We start from the raw sequence: 18232 nt of genomic DNA on the forward strand, positions 1-18232 counted from the left end.
ATACACAGCGGACTCACTGCTGTAAGCCCAGGTGAATCTCAGGCTTTGATCTTGACAATTGAGCCAATTAAGAAACTCCAGCAGGGTAGTCTCATTTCCAGTCCAGATGCAGAGCACATCATCTATATATCTCCTCCAGAGACGCACATGGTCTCTGAAGGGATTGCTGGTAGGATAGATGATGTGCTCTTCGAATTGGCCTACATATATACATGCCAGGCTCGGTGCCATTGTGGCCCCCATCGAGGTGCCCGTGGTTTGCAGATACATTTTGTCCTTGTAGCAAAAGAAATTGCGAGTAAGTGCTATTTCAATACATTGGAGCACAAATGTCTGCGGGGCATCATAAAACCACTCTTGGTCCCTCAGGGCCCTTGCTGCTGCCACCAGCGTAGCGTCCTGAGGGATACAAGAGTAGAGAGATTCGATATCGATAGTAACCAATATCTCACACGTGGGGTCGAAAGAAATTTCTCCGATAACATTCAGGATATCCATTGTATCTTTTACAAAAGATTTTTGAGTAATTACAGACTCCCGTAAAAAATAGTCTGCAAATTGAGACAAAGGCTCAAGGATCGACTGGATTCCGGATACAATCGGCCTGCCAGGCGGTGGCCGGGCAGGCTTATGTATTTTAGGTAGAATATAGAAAGCAGGCATCCTGGGATTCATATTCACCAGGAATTCTGCTTCCCTACTCGTAATCCATTTTTTCTCTTTAGCATCCGCCACCAGTTTCTTGATCTGTTTCTGTAAGTCTTGCGTGGGGTCACGTATTAGCGGTTGGTAATTGGCCCTGACATTTAGTAGTCGTAAGACTTCTGCCTCATAGTCTTGGGTATTAAGAATAACCACCGCTCCCCCCTTGTCCGCACTCTTGATAGTGATATTAGTGTTGTTTTGCAGGGACTTAATTGCTTCCCAATCAGATCTGGACATGTTCTTGTAACCTGTATTCTGATTGAGGGATTCGAATTTTTCGATGTCCTCTAGGACTTTTGCTTCAAACACAGCAATTTCTGGTCCCACTACCGCACTCGAGGGAGTAAATCCAGATGGTCTTTTAAGATCAGTATTATAGCCCCCTTGTTTTTCTTGGGGGTGAGTGGCAAAAAACTTTTTGAGTTTAATTTTTCGGATCGTCTCAAAAAACTCTACCCTGCACTGAAAGGGATCATGAGTGGGGGTCGGAACAAAGCCCAGCCCTTTGTTAAGGACACGTTCTTCACTTTCTGCAAGCTGGTAGTCTGAAAGATTAACCACAATATTATTTATTGGGGTTGTCTGCCTCTGCTGCGAGTTAGTCTTGGGGAGTATGTCTGCCATTGGGGTGGTCGATTGCCTCGTCCTCTTCCCCTTCCTGGTTGACCTGTTCCCTTGTTGGTCCCCTGGCCTTGCTCTAAAAAAGATCGCAGTAGGACCCCCAAATCGGCGTTGTTTTGTGGTTGTTCGTTAAACCTTACTCGGTTCCCCTGGGGTCTGTCTTGCTCGTCCTCGCTCGACGTATTATCAAAAGACCAGTTGGCTGGAGTCCGTTTATGTTGTTGAGGACGGGGTTGTTGCTGGCCTGCCCCACCACCACCTCTACGTGGTCCTGTTTGATGGATTTGTTCAGAGTCAGCCTGGTAATAGGTATCGGTTACGTAAGGAAAAGCCCACTCGTGCGTATATCTCTGTAGATTTCTTTGTAAACCCTTGATTTTCTGGTTTATCATATACGTTTTGTATTCTGAGATATCGTCTTGTATTTTACTCAGATGGTCTTTGGCATTCGTAAGAGTGTCGTCTCGTTTAATGCTCTCTTCGAGATCTAAGATCTCTTTTAGCAAATCCTCACTTAATCTTTGGGCTGTACTGATTATCAGGATCAACCAGTCCCTGGTGCACTTATTAGCGATGTAACTCCAGTCGAGTCTGAACTTTTTGTCATCAAGGAATATCCTTGGTTCTATTCTAACCAAAAGGCTTGCGGGGGATGCTCCAGATGTGTAATATTCTGACATCAATGCCCCATGCAGAGCTATTCGAACCTGTTTTTTCTTTAAATTACTTAGTTTCTCCCACTCTTCTCTCACAGATGATTTCCCAAGTAATGGTGTGTCTGACAGGAGTGAAGGTGCCGCTAGAATTGCGGCAATCTGATCCTCAGAGAAGGCCAAACAGTTTTTATCCATAGTCTAGTCAATCAGAAGAGTCAAGGTGTGCAAAGCAATTCCTGAGGATCACGACTCACAGGAAAGGAGCTAGACGGCACAGGGGTGCGGATTAAATATTTCTTAAAAATAAGAGAATCAAAAGGCTAGATAGCTCTCACGGCTGAGCCGCCGTTCAATGCAGTTCAAGAAAAAGAGGAGCTTTAGAGGGAAAAGCCAGTCAATAGGTCGCCCTCCACTCAGTATGCAGCAACAACAATATGACCTAGACTGTAGGAGCACGTGTAAAACTGTACCCTTCTTTTTGAAATATTTTGTTCGTTGCTATTCTTTAGCAGACATAACTCCCCTTGTTACATCATTAATTGGGGTAGCCAAAATATCTTGGGTTGGTGCTTAATTCAAAAAATTGCCTGATTCTCATGAAACAATAAAATACAGTTGCGAGACCAATCAAACCACACTTAATCTCGTGACAAAAACTAATATAGTGATAAACTGAAAAAAGTGGGTGAAAGCGAGATGGCACCTCACGGGCGAACCACCAAGCGGGGACCTGACTGGTACTCGTCAGGACTGCCCTGTTGTCATCATCGGTACCATCAAGCTTGGAGCAGAGAATAGTGTCCAAATGCACAAAAGAATTGTGCAGGAAAAAGTGCAGTGAACAGAAAACGAAAGGACCAAAATAGTGTCAATCAACACCTTAAAACACTCATAACACAACACAAACACACTACTTTTATTCAATTTCTTGTGTTGTGTATGGAAATAGTAAAAGAAAACAAGTAGAGATGGTTATCACCTATTCAACCATTCATACTTGTACTTGCCGACATGTTTCATTGCCATGTGAACTTGTAGGCAATTTCATCAGGGCGTCAAATATATTAAAGCCACTGCAGGTGGACCCACATGTCTTCGCAACTGTAAATACATAAAATCCGCACCATTGTGGTTAACATACAGCATCTAGACTGTGTCTTGTTCTCACACACAATTGACTCTCTGATAATTACCCTCAACAGGCCATGGGTGCTCCTACCAGCCAGACGGGGCGAGGTTGTATTTTTTAAAAAACTTTTTTGATAAAACAAATCGCATCAAGTCGATTGTTCACTTCTCCCTTCGCGAGTGCTGTGAAGTTGGGGGAGACAAAACACCATGCTTTAGACATATGTGTATCGTGCAGACCCTCGTTCATTTATAACTACGTGGTACATAGTGTAAAGATACAGGCGGAGTGACAATATAACATGCCCTTCTGTGTTGTCCTCCCCTATTACTAAGTCTACACCGACTCGCACGTGATAGGTAAGAAGCAACCCTGTGCACTGCTCAAGTTACCCGCACCGCCCTGCACGTTCCACACATCAATTTATCTACAACCCTGTTAGATAAAAATGGATAGCCTCTGATGCCTGCACCAAGTTGCAGCGTGTATGGCGATCGGTTTCCAGCACGGACACTGCGTGTCTGCAAGCCATCGCCTGTGCCTTCTAAGCATATGCGCCTAACGTCGCTTCCTGACACCCTCCGTTTAGGACCCCCAGTTGCCTTACCGAGTAGTGAAGAAGCGGCTGCTGTATCTCAGCCCGTGCCGTGTTCTCCTATGCATTAGGGAAGTACTTGTAAAGCCGCCCGTGATCTCGCGGGAAACCGCGTCGGCCATTTTGGATTGGGCCAGTTCGTATTCACCAAAACCAACCGTGCTCATCAAAGCGAGAGCTCACGCGAGATTTCGGCGCGTGATCTCGATCTCGCTTTTTACAGCACTTTTTATAACTTTATGCTCCTATTTGTGAACAGGCTCGTCTTATATTTAATTTCCACATAGCCAGTGTGCACATTGCTTAGATATATTTAACTGGGATCCATTACCATTGATTCAATTAAAAGGACCTTATGGACCAGCCACAAATGATAAGCATTATGCACCTATCCATCACATCTTATATATAATTTGCAAATAGTAGGTAGTATGCACATTGCTTGAATATATTAAACTGGGATCCATTATCCCTGAATCAATTCATAGGACCTATTAAACCAGCCCCAAATGCTAAAATTGGATAGGAACAATTGCAGTTATTTTGTCATCGACCCAATTTTTATTTTTGTAAAACTACTGAACATGCTTTCATATCTTCGGCAGAATACATATTCAAGACCATCGTAAGGACGCATTACGGGTGCTCCAGTTCGTATACATAAGTGCGCCCGGGCCATGTATTACAGCCATGAGAGTGTACAAGCAACCTCATACAGATGCCAAAGCGAAACTTAGTGTATTTTATTCCACTCCAATAAATCATTCAACCCCATCTTATCTGATTTCTCCTGGAAAATCCATTTAGCTTCCTTTCTGGCTAACAGACGTTCCACTGTATATGTGTCCCCTGTCACCTTCTCAAGAACTACCCACTTGAATGTATGTTTATTTGTGTGGCAGTGTTGCACAAGTTTCGTTGTCAGCTTTCCAGATTTTATGGTGCTTAGGTGTTCTTGAATGCGGGTTTTTATTTTCCGTGTCGTAAGGCCTATATATTGAAGGCCGCATTCGCAACTTAGTTTGTACACCACGCATGTGGTATTGCAATTACTAAATTGCCTGAGCTCCCATTCTCTGCCTGACTGTAGGGTGACCTGAGTTGTTTTTTCAGTAAGGTGACATACAGAGCAAGTGCCACAGGGATGATGTCCGGTCAGATGTATTTTGCTGTTCGCTTTTGTTGTTTGTACACGAGTGTGGACCAATCTGTCTTTTAGGTTGCTGGTACGTTTAAAAGCAAAAGTGGGTTGAGGCATTTTGAAGTCTTTATTAGAGAGGATCGCCCAATGTTTCCTTATTGACTGCCGAATTTTGGAGGCTAGAGGGTTAAAAGTCATAACTACCGGTAGGCAGTCCTTTTTCTCTTTTTTGTTTACTTCTAACAAAGCACTGCGTGGTGTATTGAGGGCTCTTTTCTTCGCAGTTCTAATAGTTCTTGCAGGGTATTCTCTTTGTAAAAGTTTCTCCCCCAATACTTGTGATTGTTCCACAAAGGTCTCAGTGCTAGAGCAATTCCTCCTATACCGGAGGAACTGGCCAACCGGCAGGTTGTCCCTGAGCGCCCGCGGGTGGTAAGATTGATAAGATAATAATGAATTCTTATCTGTGGGTTTCTGGTGCACGCTCGTGGTCAGGGTTTTATCTTCGACCACCCCAATGGCAGACATACTCCCCAAGACTAACTCGCAGCAGAGGCAGACAACCCCAATAAATAATATTGTGGTTAATCTTTCAGACTACCAGCTTGCAGAAAGTGAAGAACGTGTCCTTAACAAAGGGCTGGGCTTTGTTCCGACCCCCACTCATGATCCCTTTCAGTGCAGGGTAGAGTTTTTTGAGACGATCCGAAAAATTAAACTCAAAAAGTTTTTTGCCACTCACCCCCAAGAAAAACAAGGGGGCTATAATACTGATCTTAAAAGACCATCTGGATTTACTCCCTCGAGTGCGGTAGTGGGACCAGAAATTGCTGTGTTTGAAGCAAAAGTCCTAGAGGACATCGAAAAATTCGAATCCCTCAATCAGAATACAGGTTACAAGAACATGTCCAGATCTGATTGGGAAGCAATTAAGTCCCTGCAAAACAACACTAATATCACTATCAAGAGTGCGGACAAGGGGGGAGCGGTGGTTATTCTTAATACCCAAGACTATGAGGCAGAAGTCTTACGACTACTAAATGTCAGGGCCAATTACCAACCGCTAATACGTGACCCCACGCAAGACTTACAGAAACAGATCAAGAAACTGGTGGCGGATGCTAAAGAGAAAAAATGGATTACGAGTAGGGAAGCAGAATTCCTGGTGAATATGAATCCCAGGATGCCTGCTTTCTATATTCTACCTAAAATACATAAGCCTGCCCGGCCACCGCCTGGCAGGCCGATTGTATCCGGAATCCAGTCGATCCTTGAGCCTTTGTCTCAATTTGCAGACTATTTTTTACGGGAGTCTGTAATTACTCAAAAATCTTTTGTAAAAGATACAATGGATATCCTGAATGTTATCGGAGAAATTTCTTTCGACCCCACGTGTGAGATATTGGTTACTATCGATATCGAATCTCTCTACTCTTGTATCCCTCAGGACGCTACGCTGGTGGCAGCAGCAAGGGCCCTGAGGGACCAAGAGTGGTTTTATGATGCCCCGCAGACATTTGTGCTCCAATGTATTGAAATAGCACTTACTCGCAATTTCTTTTGCTACAAGGACAAAATGTATCTGCAAACCACGGGCACCTCGATGGGGGCCACAATGGCACCGAGCCTGGCATGTATATATGTAGGCCAATTCGAAGAGCACATCATCTATCCTACCAGCAATCCCTTCAGAGACCATGTGCGTCTCTGGAGGAGATATATAGATGATGTGCTCTGCATCTGGACTGGAAATGAGACTACCCTGCTGGAGTTTCTTAATTGGCTCAATTGTCAAGATCAAAGCCTGAGATTCACCTGGGCTTACAGCAGTGAGTCCGCTGTGTATCTAGATCTGGACATTATTGTCAAAGATAAAACCCTGACCACGAGCGTGCACCAGAAACCCACAGATAAGAATTCATTATTATCTTATCAATCTTACCACCCGCGGGCGCTCAGGGACAACCTGCCGGTTGGCCAGTTCCTCCGGTATAGGAGGAATTGCTCTAGCACTGAGACCTTTGTGGAACAATCACAAGTATTGGGGGAGAAACTTTTACAAAGAGAATACCCTGCAAGAACTATTAGAACTGCGAAGAAAAGAGCCCTCAATACACCACGCAGTGCTTTGTTAGAAGTAAACAAAAAAGAGAAAAAGGACTGCCTACCGGTAGTTATGACTTTTAACCCTCTAGCCTCCAAAATTCGGCAGTCAATAAGGAAACATTGGGCGATCCTCTCTAATAAAGACTTCAAAATGCCTCAACCCACTTTTGCTTTTAAACGTACCAGCAACCTAAAAGACAGATTGGTCCACACTCGTGTACAAACAACAAAAGCGAACAGCAAAATACATCTGACCGGACATCATCCCTGTGGCACTTGCTCTGTATGTCACCTTACTGAAAAAACAACTCAGGTCACCCTACAGTCAGGCAGAGAATGGGAGCTCAGGCAATTTAGTAATTGCAATACCACATGCGTGGTGTACAAACTAAGTTGCGAATGCGGCCTTCAATATATAGGCCTTACGACACGGAAAATAAAAACCCGCATTCAAGAACACCTAAGCACCATAAAATCTGGAAAGCTGACAACGAAACTTGTGCAACACTGCCACACAAATAAACATACATTCAAGTGGGTAGTTCTTGAGAAGGTGACAGGGGACACATATACAGTGGAACGTCTGTTAGCCAGAAAGGAAGCTAAATGGATTTTCCAGGAGAAATCAGATAAGATGGGGTTGAATGATTTATTGGAGTGGAATAAAATACACTAAGTTTCGCTTTGGCATCTGTATGAGGTTGCTTGTACACTCTCATGGCTGTAATACATGGCCCGGGCGCACTTATGTATACGAACTGGAGCACCCGTAATGCGTCCTTACGATGGTCTTGAATATGTATTCTGCCGAAGATATGAAAGCATGTTCAGTAGTTTTACAAAAATAAAAATTGGGTCGATGACAAAATAACTGCAATTGTTCCTATCCAATTTTAGCATTTGGGGCTGGTTTAATAGGTCCTATGAATTGATTCAGGGATAATGGATCCCAGTTTAATATATTCAAGCAATGTGCATACTACCTACTATTTGCAAATTATATATAAGATGTGATGGATAGGTGCATAATGCTTATCATTTGTGGCTGGTCCATAAGGTCCTTTTAATTGAATCAATGGTAATGGATCCCAGTTAAATATATCTAAGCAATGTGCACACTGGCTATGTGGAAATTAAATATAAGACGAGCCTGTTCGCAAATAGGAGCATAAAGTTATAAAAAGTGCTGTAAAAAGCGAGATCGAGATCACGCGCCGAAATCTCGCGTGAGCTCTCGCTTTGATGAGCACGGTTGGTTTTGGTGAATACGAACTGGCCCAATCCAAAATGGCCGACGCGGTTTCCCGCGAGATCACGGGCGGCTTTACAAGTACTTCCCTAATGCATAGGAGAACACGGCACGGGCTGAGATACAGCAGCCGCTTCTTCACTACTCGGTAAGGCAACTGGGGGTCCTAAACGGAGGGTGTCAGGAAGCGACGTTAGGCGCATATGCTTAGAAGGCACAGGCGATGGCTTGCAGACACGCAGTGTCCGTGCTGGAAACCGATCGCCATACACGCTGCAACTTGGTGCAGGCATCAGAGGCTATCCATTTTTATCTAACAGGGTTGTAGATAAATTGATGTGTGGAACGTGCAGGGCGGTGCGGGTAACTTGAGCAGTGCACAGGGTTGCTTCTTACCTATCACGTGCGAGTCGGTGTAGACTTAGTAATAGGGGAGGACAACACAGAAGGGCATGTTATATTGTCACTCCGCCTGTATCTTTACACTATGTACCACGTAGTTATAAATGAACGAGGGTCTGCACGATACACATATGTCTAAAGCATGGTGTTTTGTCTCCCCCAACTTCACAGCACTCGCGAAGGGAGAAGTGAACAATCGACTTGATGCGATTTGTTTTATCAAAAAAGTTTTTTAAAAAATACAACCTCGCCCCGTCTGGCTGGTAGGAGCACCCATGGCCTGTTGAGGGTAATTATCAGAGAGTCAATTGTGTGTGAGAACAAGACACAGTCTAGATGCTGTATGTTAACCACAATGGTGCGGATTTTATGTATTTACAGTTGCGAAGACATGTGGGTCCACCTGCAGTGGCTTTAATATATTTGACGCCCTGATGAAATTGCCTACAAGTTCACATGGCAATGAAACATGTCGGCAAGTACAAGTATGAATGGTTGAATAGGTGATAACCATCTCTACTTGTTTTCTTTTACTATTTCCATACACAACACAAGAAATTGAATAAAAGTAGTGTGTTTGTGTTGTGTTATGAGTGTTTTAAGGTGTTGATTGACACTATTTTGGTCCTTTCGTTTTCTGTTCACTGCACTTTTTCCTGCACAATTCTTTTGTGCATTTGGACACTATTCTCTGCTCCAAGCTTGATGGTACCGATGATGACAACAGGGCAGTCCTGACGAGTACCAGTCAGGTCCCCGCTTGGTGGTTCGCCCGTGAGGTGCCATCTCGCTTTCACCCACTTTTTTCAGTTTATCACTATATTAGTTTTTGTCACGAGATTAAGTGTGGTTTGATTGGTCTCGCAACTGTATTTTATTGTTTCATGAGAATCAGGCAATTTTTTGAATTAAGCACCAACCCAAGATATTTTGGCTACCCCAATTAATGATGTAACAAGGGGAGTTATGTCTGCTAAAGAATAGCAACGAACAAAATATTTCAAAAAGAAGGGTACAGTTTTACACGTGCTCCTACAGTCTAGGTCATATTGTTGTTGCTGCATACTGAGTGGAGGGCGACCTATTGACTGGCTTTTCCCTCTAAAGCTCCTCTTTTTCTTGAACTGCATTGAACGGCGGCTCAGCCGTGAGAGCTATCTAGCCTTTTGATTCTCTTATTTTTAAGAAATATTTAATCCGCACCCCTGTGCCGTCTAGCTCCTTTCCTGTGAGTCGTGATCCTCAGGAATTGCTTTGCACACCTTGACTCTTCTGATTGACTAGACTATGGATAAAAACTGTTTGGCCTTCTCTGAGGATCAGATTGCCGCAATTCTAGCGGCACCTTCACTCCTGTCAGACACACCATTACTTGGGAAATCATCTGTGAGAGAAGAGTGGGAGAAACTAAGTAATTTAAAGAAAAAACAGGTTCGAATAGCTCTGCATGGGGCATTGATGTCAGAATATTACACATCTGGAGCATCCCCCGCAAGCCTTTTGGTTAGAATAGAACCAAGGATATTCCTTGATGACAAAAAGTTCAGACTCGACTGGAGTTACATCGCTAATAAGTGCACCAGGGACTGGTTGATCCTGATAATCAGTACAGCCCAAAGATTAAGTGAGGATTTGCTAAAAGAGATCTTAGATCTCGAAGAGAGCATTAAACGAGACGACACTCTTACGAATGCCAAAGACCATCTGAGTAAAATACAAGACGATATCTCAGAATACAAAACGTATATGATAAACCAGAAAATCAAGGGTTTACAAAGAAATCTACAGAGATATACGCACGAGTGGGCTTTTCCTTACGTAACCGATACCTATTACCAGGCTGACTCTGAACAAATCCATCAAACAGGACCACGTAGAGGTGGTGGTGGGGCAGGCCAGCAACAACCCCGTCCTCAACAACATAAACGGACTCCAGCCAACTGGTCTTTTGATAATACGTCGAGCGAGGACGAGCAAGACAGACCCCAGGGGAACCGAGTAAGGTTTAACGAACAACCACAAAACAACGCCGATTTGGGGGTCCTACTGCGATCTTTTTTAGAGCAAGGCCAGGGGACCAACAAGGGAACAGGTCAACCAGGAAGGGGAAGAGGACGAGGCAATCGACCACCCCAATGGCAGACATACTCCCCAAGACTAACTCGCAGCAGAGGCAGACAACCCCAATAAATAATATTGTGGTTAATCTTTCAGACTACCAGCTTGCAGAAAGTGAAGAACGTGTCCTTAACAAAGGGCTGGGCTTTGTTCCGACCCCCACTCATGATCCCTTTCAGTGCAGGGTAGAGTTTTTTGAGACGATCCGAAAAATTAAACTCAAAAAGTTTTTTGCCACTCACCCCCAAGAAAAACAAGGGGGCTATAATACTGATCTTAAAAGACCATCTGGATTTACTCCCTCGAGTGCGGTAGTGGGACCAGAAATTGCTGTGTTTGAAGCAAAAGTCCTAGAGGACATCGAAAAATTCGAATCCCTCAATCAGAATACAGGTTACAAGAACATGTCCAGATCTGATTGGGAAGCAATTAAGTCCCTGCAAAACAACACTAATATCACTATCAAGAGTGCGGACAAGGGGGGAGCGGTGGTTATTCTTAATACCCAAGACTATGAGGCAGAAGTCTTACGACTACTAAATGTCAGGGCCAATTACCAACCGCTAATACGTGACCCCACGCAAGACTTACAGAAACAGATCAAGAAACTGGTGGCGGATGCTAAAGAGAAAAAATGGATTACGAGTAGGGAAGCAGAATTCCTGGTGAATATGAATCCCAGGATGCCTGCTTTCTATATTCTACCTAAAATACATAAGCCTGCCCGGCCACCGCCTGGCAGGCCGATTGTATCCGGAATCCAGTCGATCCTTGAGCCTTTGTCTCAATTTGCAGACTATTTTTTACGGGAGTCTGTAATTACTCAAAAATCTTTTGTAAAAGATACAATGGATATCCTGAATGTTATCGGAGAAATTTCTTTCGACCCCACGTGTGAGATATTGGTTACTATCGATATCGAATCTCTCTACTCTTGTATCCCTCAGGACGCTACGCTGGTGGCAGCAGCAAGGGCCCTGAGGGACCAAGAGTGGTTTTATGATGCCCCGCAGACATTTGTGCTCCAATGTATTGAAATAGCACTTACTCGCAATTTCTTTTGCTACAAGGACAAAATGTATCTGCAAACCACGGGCACCTCGATGGGGGCCACAATGGCACCGAGCCTGGCATGTATATATGTAGGCCAATTCGAAGAGCACATCATCTATCCTACCAGCAATCCCTTCAGAGACCATGTGCGTCTCTGGAGGAGATATATAGATGATGTGCTCTGCATCTGGACTGGAAATGAGACTACCCTGCTGGAGTTTCTTAATTGGCTCAATTGTCAAGATCAAAGCCTGAGATTCACCTGGGCTTACAGCAGTGAGTCCGCTGTGTATCTAGATCTGGACATTATTGTCAAAGATAAAACCCTGACCACGAGCGTGCACCAGAAACCCACAGATAAGAATTCATTATTATCTTATCAATCTTACCACCCGCGGGCGCTCAGGGACAACCTGCCGGTTGGCCAGTTCCTCCGGTATAGGAGGAATTGCTCTAGCACTGAGACCTTTGTGGAACAATCACAAGTATTGGGGGAGAAACTTTTACAAAGAGAATACCCTGCAAGAACTATTAGAACTGCGAAGAAAAGAGCCCTCAATACACCACGCAGTGCTTTGTTAGAAGTAAACAAAAAAGAGAAAAAGGACTGCCTACCGGTAGTTATGACTTTTAACCCTCTAGCCTCCAAAATTCGGCAGTCAATAAGGAAACATTGGGCGATCCTCTCTAATAAAGACTTCAAAATGCCTCAACCCACTTTTGCTTTTAAACGTACCAGCAACCTAAAAGACAGATTGGTCCACACTCGTGTACAAACAACAAAAGCGAACAGCAAAATACATCTGACCGGACATCATCCCTGTGGCACTTGCTCTGTATGTCACCTTACTGAAAAAACAACTCAGGTCACCCTACAGTCAGGCAGAGAATGGGAGCTCAGGCAATTTAGTAATTGCAATACCACATGCGTGGTGTACAAACTAAGTTGCGAATGCGGCCTTCAATATATAGGCCTTACGACACGGAAAATAAAAACCCGCATTCAAGAACACCTAAGCACCATAAAATCTGGAAAGCTGACAACGAAACTTGTGCAACACTGCCACACAAATAAACATACATTCAAGTGGGTAGTTCTTGAGAAGGTGACAGGGGACACATATACAGTGGAACGTCTGTTAGCCAGAAAGGAAGCTAAATGGATTTTCCAGGAGAAATCAGATAAGATGGGGTTGAATGATTTATTGGAGTGGAATAAAATACACTAAGTTTCGCTTTGGCATCTGTATGAGGTTGCTTGTACACTCTCATGGCTGTAATACATGGCCCGGGCGCACTTATGTATACGAACTGGAGCACCCGTAATGCGTCCTTACGATGGTCTTGAATATGTATTCTGCCGAAGATATGAAAGCATGTTCAGTAGTTTTACAAAAATAAAAATTGGGTCGATGACAAAATAACTGCAATTGTTCCTATCCAATTTTAGCATTTGGGGCTGGTTTAATAGGTCCTATGAATTGATTCAGGGATAATGGATCCCAGTTTAATATATTCAAGCAATGTGCATACTACCTACTATTTGCAAATTATATATAAGATGTGATGGATAGGTGCATAATGCTTATCATTTGTGGCTGGTCCATAAGGTCCTTTTAATTGAATCAATGGTAATGGATCCCAGTTAAATATATCTAAGCAATGTGCACACTGGCTATGTGGAAATTAAATATAAGACGAGCCTGTTCGCAAATAGGAGCATAAAGTTATAAAAAGTGCTGTAAAAAGCGAGATCGAGATCACGCGCCGAAATCTCGCGTGAGCTCTCGCTTTGATGAGCACGGTTGGTTTTGGTGAATACGAACTGGCCCAATCCAAAATGGCCGACGCGGTTTCCCGCGAGATCACGGGCGGCTTTACAAGTACTTCCCTAATGCATAGGAGAACACGGCACGGGCTGAGATACAGCAGCCGCTTCTTCACTACTCGGTAAGGCAACTGGGGGTCCTAAACGGAGGGTGTCAGGAAGCGACGTTAGGCGCATATGCTTAGAAGGCACAGGCGATGGCTTGCAGACACGCAGTGTCCGTGCTGGAAACCGATCGCCATACACGCTGCAACTTGGTGCAGGCATCAGAGGCTATCCATTTTTATCTAACAGGGTTGTAGATAAATTGATGTGTGGAACGTGCAGGGCGGTGCGGGTAACTTGAGCAGTGCACAGGGTTGCTTCTTACCTATCACGTGCGAGTCGGTGTAGACTTAGTAATAGGGGAGGACAACACAGAAGGGCATGTTATATTGTCACTCCGCCTGTATCTTTACACTATGTACCACGTAGTTATAAATGAACGAGGGTCTGCACGATACACATATGTCTAAAGCATGGTGTTTTGTCTCCCCCAACTTCACAGCACTCGCGAAGGGAGAAGTGAACAATCGACTTGATGCGATTTGTTTTATCAAAAAAGTTTTTTAAAAAATACAACCTCGCCCCGTCTGGCTGGTAGGAGCACCCATGGCCTGTTGAGGGTAATTATCAGAGAGTCAATTGTGTGTGAGAACAAGACACAGTCTAGATGCTGTATGTTAACCACAATGGTGCGGATTTTATGTATTTACAGTTGCGAAGACATGTGGGTCCACCTGCAGTGGCTTTAATATATTTGACGCCCTGATGAAATTGCCTACAAGTTCACATGGCAATGAAACATGTCGGCAAGTACAAGTATGAATGGTTGAATAGGTGATAACCATCTCTACTTGTTTTCTTTTACTATTTCCATACACAACACAAGAAATTGAATAAAAGTAGTGTGTTTGTGTTGTGTTATGAGTGTTTTAAGGTGTTGATTGACACTATTTTGGTCCTTTCGTTTTCTGTTCACTGCACTTTTTCCTGCACAATTCTTTTGTGCATTTGGACACTATTCTCTGCTCCAAGCTTGATGGTACCGATGATGACAACAGGGCAGTCCTGACGAGTACCAGTCAGGTCCCCGCTTGGTGGTTCGCCCGTGAGGTGCCATCTCGCTTTCACCCACTTTTTTCAGTTTATCACTATATTAGTTTTTGTCACGAGATTAAGTGTGGTTTGATTGGTCTCGCAACTGTATTTTATTGTTTCATGAGAATCAGGCAATTTTTTGAATTAAGCACCAACCCAAGATATTTTGGCTACCCCAATTAATGATGTAACAAGGGGAGTTATGTCTGCTAAAGAATAGCAACGAACAAAATATTTCAAAAAGAAGGGTACAGTTTTACACGTGCTCCTACAGTCTAGGTCATATTGTTGTTGCTCCAATGACTTCCGGTACAATACTTCTCACCCACTGCCATTTTTGCAATGTGCACTATTAAATTATATTATCCACCAAATTACTTACCCTGTTTTACGTCACAGCAAAATAATCGCTTGTTTTCAGTATGGAGCGTATCACACTTCTGACATACCTAAGTATTTTCAACGTCAGATATTAATATTACAATTACATGGTACTTATTTTACCCACCTCGGACAAAAGGTAGGCCGAATCTGTCTCGCCGGCAATAGTACTCGTGATCTTCAGACCACTGTAGATGTCAGCGGCGAGCATTAACTCACTGAACCACCGTTGCGATTGTCAGCCATACTTTGCCCCAGAGCACGTGCTGGAAGGCCGCAGTAAGAGTGAGGATGCCGAAACTGCCGCAGTAGCTGTTAAACAATTTCTACGTTACTTTGTGAGAATTTGAGGCTACATTTTGAGATCATTTTATTGCAAATTGTTGCATTCGCAGTGATACCGTCATTTTAAATGGGTGTGAAATCCAAGTACTGAAAAAATATATGTGCTACAATGTTGGTTATCTACCTTTGCGTTCTAATTTAATTACTTACTTGAGGTTACAAACTCCTTACAGTTTGCATTTTATTTGGAAACTAGCAGCCCGTCCCGACGTTGTCCGTTGTCCGGGTATGAATTGCTGCCGGCCGATTGTCGCGTCCATTGGCCACGCCCCCAGAACATGAAATATTGCCCAATAAAAATGACCATAACAAATGCCTAAATCCTAATATGTGAGCGCCCTCCATAGAACTTCGGGCGGGAGGTGTGTCTAACAGTGTATCTCGGTGCTGGCCATTAATGAGACAGACCTGTGCATTTTTCAAATGGGTGGTGAAACAGTATGAGTATGTTGCTGGAGATGTGGCCCGCCGTGCCAGCAATGTACTTACCGGGGGAGGGAAGGCCCTTTCTTACTATTTCCGTGGAGGCGGGCCTTGTTTCCGGATGTGCGTCGCGCGAGGCCTGTGCGCAACAGAAGTGGTAAATCTCCAGTGTGCGCATCAGGCGTCACCGGACGATAAGGCGAAATTAGATTTCCTGCACAATGGCCCCTGTTTGCGCTCCTTCCGGCCCTTGGGAATGGCACCATGCCTGACCTACATACAGTAAAGCAGGTGCACGGCCCTGGGAGCGCGGGGCAAGCACACCCGGAGCTGGAATGAACACTCACTTTTTTTTTCGTAATGCCGCGCCCCGCACACGCCCACGCCCCCAGCACAGGACATGAGACATGGCATGAAGGGCGGAACGTACCACATGTTTTCGTAATGGCGCGCCCCCAGTACACCATATGAGACATGGCATGAAGGGCGGAACGTACCACACGCCCCCAGCGTTTGTCACGGCCCCAGCACACGCCCACAGCACAACGCAGACACGCCCACAAGGGACTACTTTGCTGGCACGGTTCTTTTACCTTTTAAATGCATATGGTGGGCGTCTGCATAGCCTATGTCTGTCTGCTGCAACTGCCCTTTCCAACGCTGTATTGGGTGTTGTGATTGGTGCTGTGGTTACTGAGATTACCCGCCTCGAAGGTTTGGGCTCTCTCTTTATAATATTAGTATGGATTACGTAGCTCGACCTGTCACTTAGCTGAACAGCAGCGCATGCTCGCTACAGTTAATATCAGTAGAATTCTCCCTAGTATTACGTCCTAACATTCTCTCTCGAAACCCCCCAGGCCTGGGCCTCCATGTAGATTCACATTCGTTTTACAATGTTTCAATGGCTGTCTGAAATTCCACACCCTAAGGTGGAGCCTGGCAGTCGCTAAGGTAGAGGCCTGGCAGTCGCTAACTTAAAGGTATTTTAAAGACCCTTAAATTGTCCCATGGGAAACAAAAGCTGCTTGTCTTCCATAATTTGCCATTTTGCTGCTCTTTAAACCTGTAATGAGCTAAATGTGGAAAGCGTGGACACTTCTGCCAGCGCGCCACCTGCGGGTTACCGTTGGTAATGCACCTGTTTATACCGTAGTATTGGTGAGTGGTTTAGGATATTATCCGTGTATGTAATGTTTATTGGGTATGGATCATGTGAGTGTCATTGTGCACAGGAATCTGTAAAAGAGCACGCGGGGTGCTTGCTCTGGTCGTGTTCCTCTCGGTGGAAGTTAGGTTCACATCTCCGCAGGGTCTAATTTGTAAACAAACAAATACATCACTGTAGGGGCCTAATGCATTTCCTATGAGCCGACTGCCAACTCGGCCCAAACTTGGGGAAACCGAACACCTCAAGCCTCCTTCTTCCGCCACCCTAAACCTGCCCTACAACTGACACTCTGTTAGGTTCTTTATCAACAAGCCTACTTTCTCAACTTCGTCCTTGATTTTCAAGCCTTCCCTCCATCCCTCCCCACCTTCCTTCCTTCTTGCTCTATCTCCTAGGATCAAAAAGACGTACCTTCTTGTACGGAAAAAAATGAGCGTTGGTTCCCACCACTTCAACTACCGGCTCAAATTAAGCATTGGGTACGGTATGTCCTAGCGATCCTTGATCAGGGTGGGTGTGACGACAGTGAGGCAGCACGTCACGAGTGCAATTACTTAAGTGGGGTTAAATACCCCCCTATTGTGTAGATGGAGTGTGTGTGTGGGGGGGGGGGGGCAACCGATGAAGTTCTGAATCCGACCTCGAAACTCAGCTCTCGAAGCAAGATAACCGCCTGAGGCCATTCTGGTTAAGGTAGCTCTCACCAACTTATGTTCTCTTCATACTGCTATAGAATAACAGAAAGCACAAGTGAAAATGGCGGCCATCCAAAAATGGCGATGTTCAGTGCTGCCCTTAGACACACTGCCACACATTCGTTACTGAGTGTAGGGCTCTTTTATTACGTTTGTAACCAAGTTGTGAAATTGGCATTTGTAAAGTGCCCGGTCTGCCACTGGAATGCCATTCTTAACAGGCCAGTGTCTGACTCACTTTGTGAGGCAGTCTTAGGGGTATTTTTGCCTTCTTAGAGTAAGAAACTTAACGTCGCAATCGATAGTTGGCCACCTTGCATGAAAAGCACGGACTCTGTGGTGGGCGGAGAGAAAATTGCAAAATAAAATAAAGGTCACAGAAAAGGTCTGGAAGCATGCCACTCGATAAGCATAGTTTTTAGGTCTCGCCTGTCGATGCGCATGCGCATCGAGCTAGCGAGACTATTGGGGCTT

General features: G+C 44.5%; 1 protein-coding gene across 5 annotated transcripts in view; it reads right to left on the minus strand.

Moving 5' to 3' along the window:
- Nucleotides 1-18232, minus strand: part of TFDP2 (transcription factor Dp-2) — a 626881-nt gene that overhangs the window by 576268 nt on the left and 32381 nt on the right. The window contains exon 1 of one of the 5 annotated variants that reach the window (XM_078666411.1): nt 15252-15436. The exons of the other annotated variants lie outside the window; for them this stretch is intronic. The gene's annotated coding sequence lies outside the window, so the exon portion shown is untranslated. Of the gene's footprint in view, nt 1-15251; nt 15437-18232 lie in introns of those variants that run through there. 5 annotated transcript variants of the gene reach the window in all.

This window comes from Lissotriton helveticus, chromosome 11 (genome assembly GCF_964261635.1).
Source record: "Lissotriton helveticus chromosome 11, aLisHel1.1, whole genome shotgun sequence".
Taxonomy (NCBI): Eukaryota; Metazoa; Chordata; class Amphibia; order Caudata; family Salamandridae; genus Lissotriton; species Lissotriton helveticus.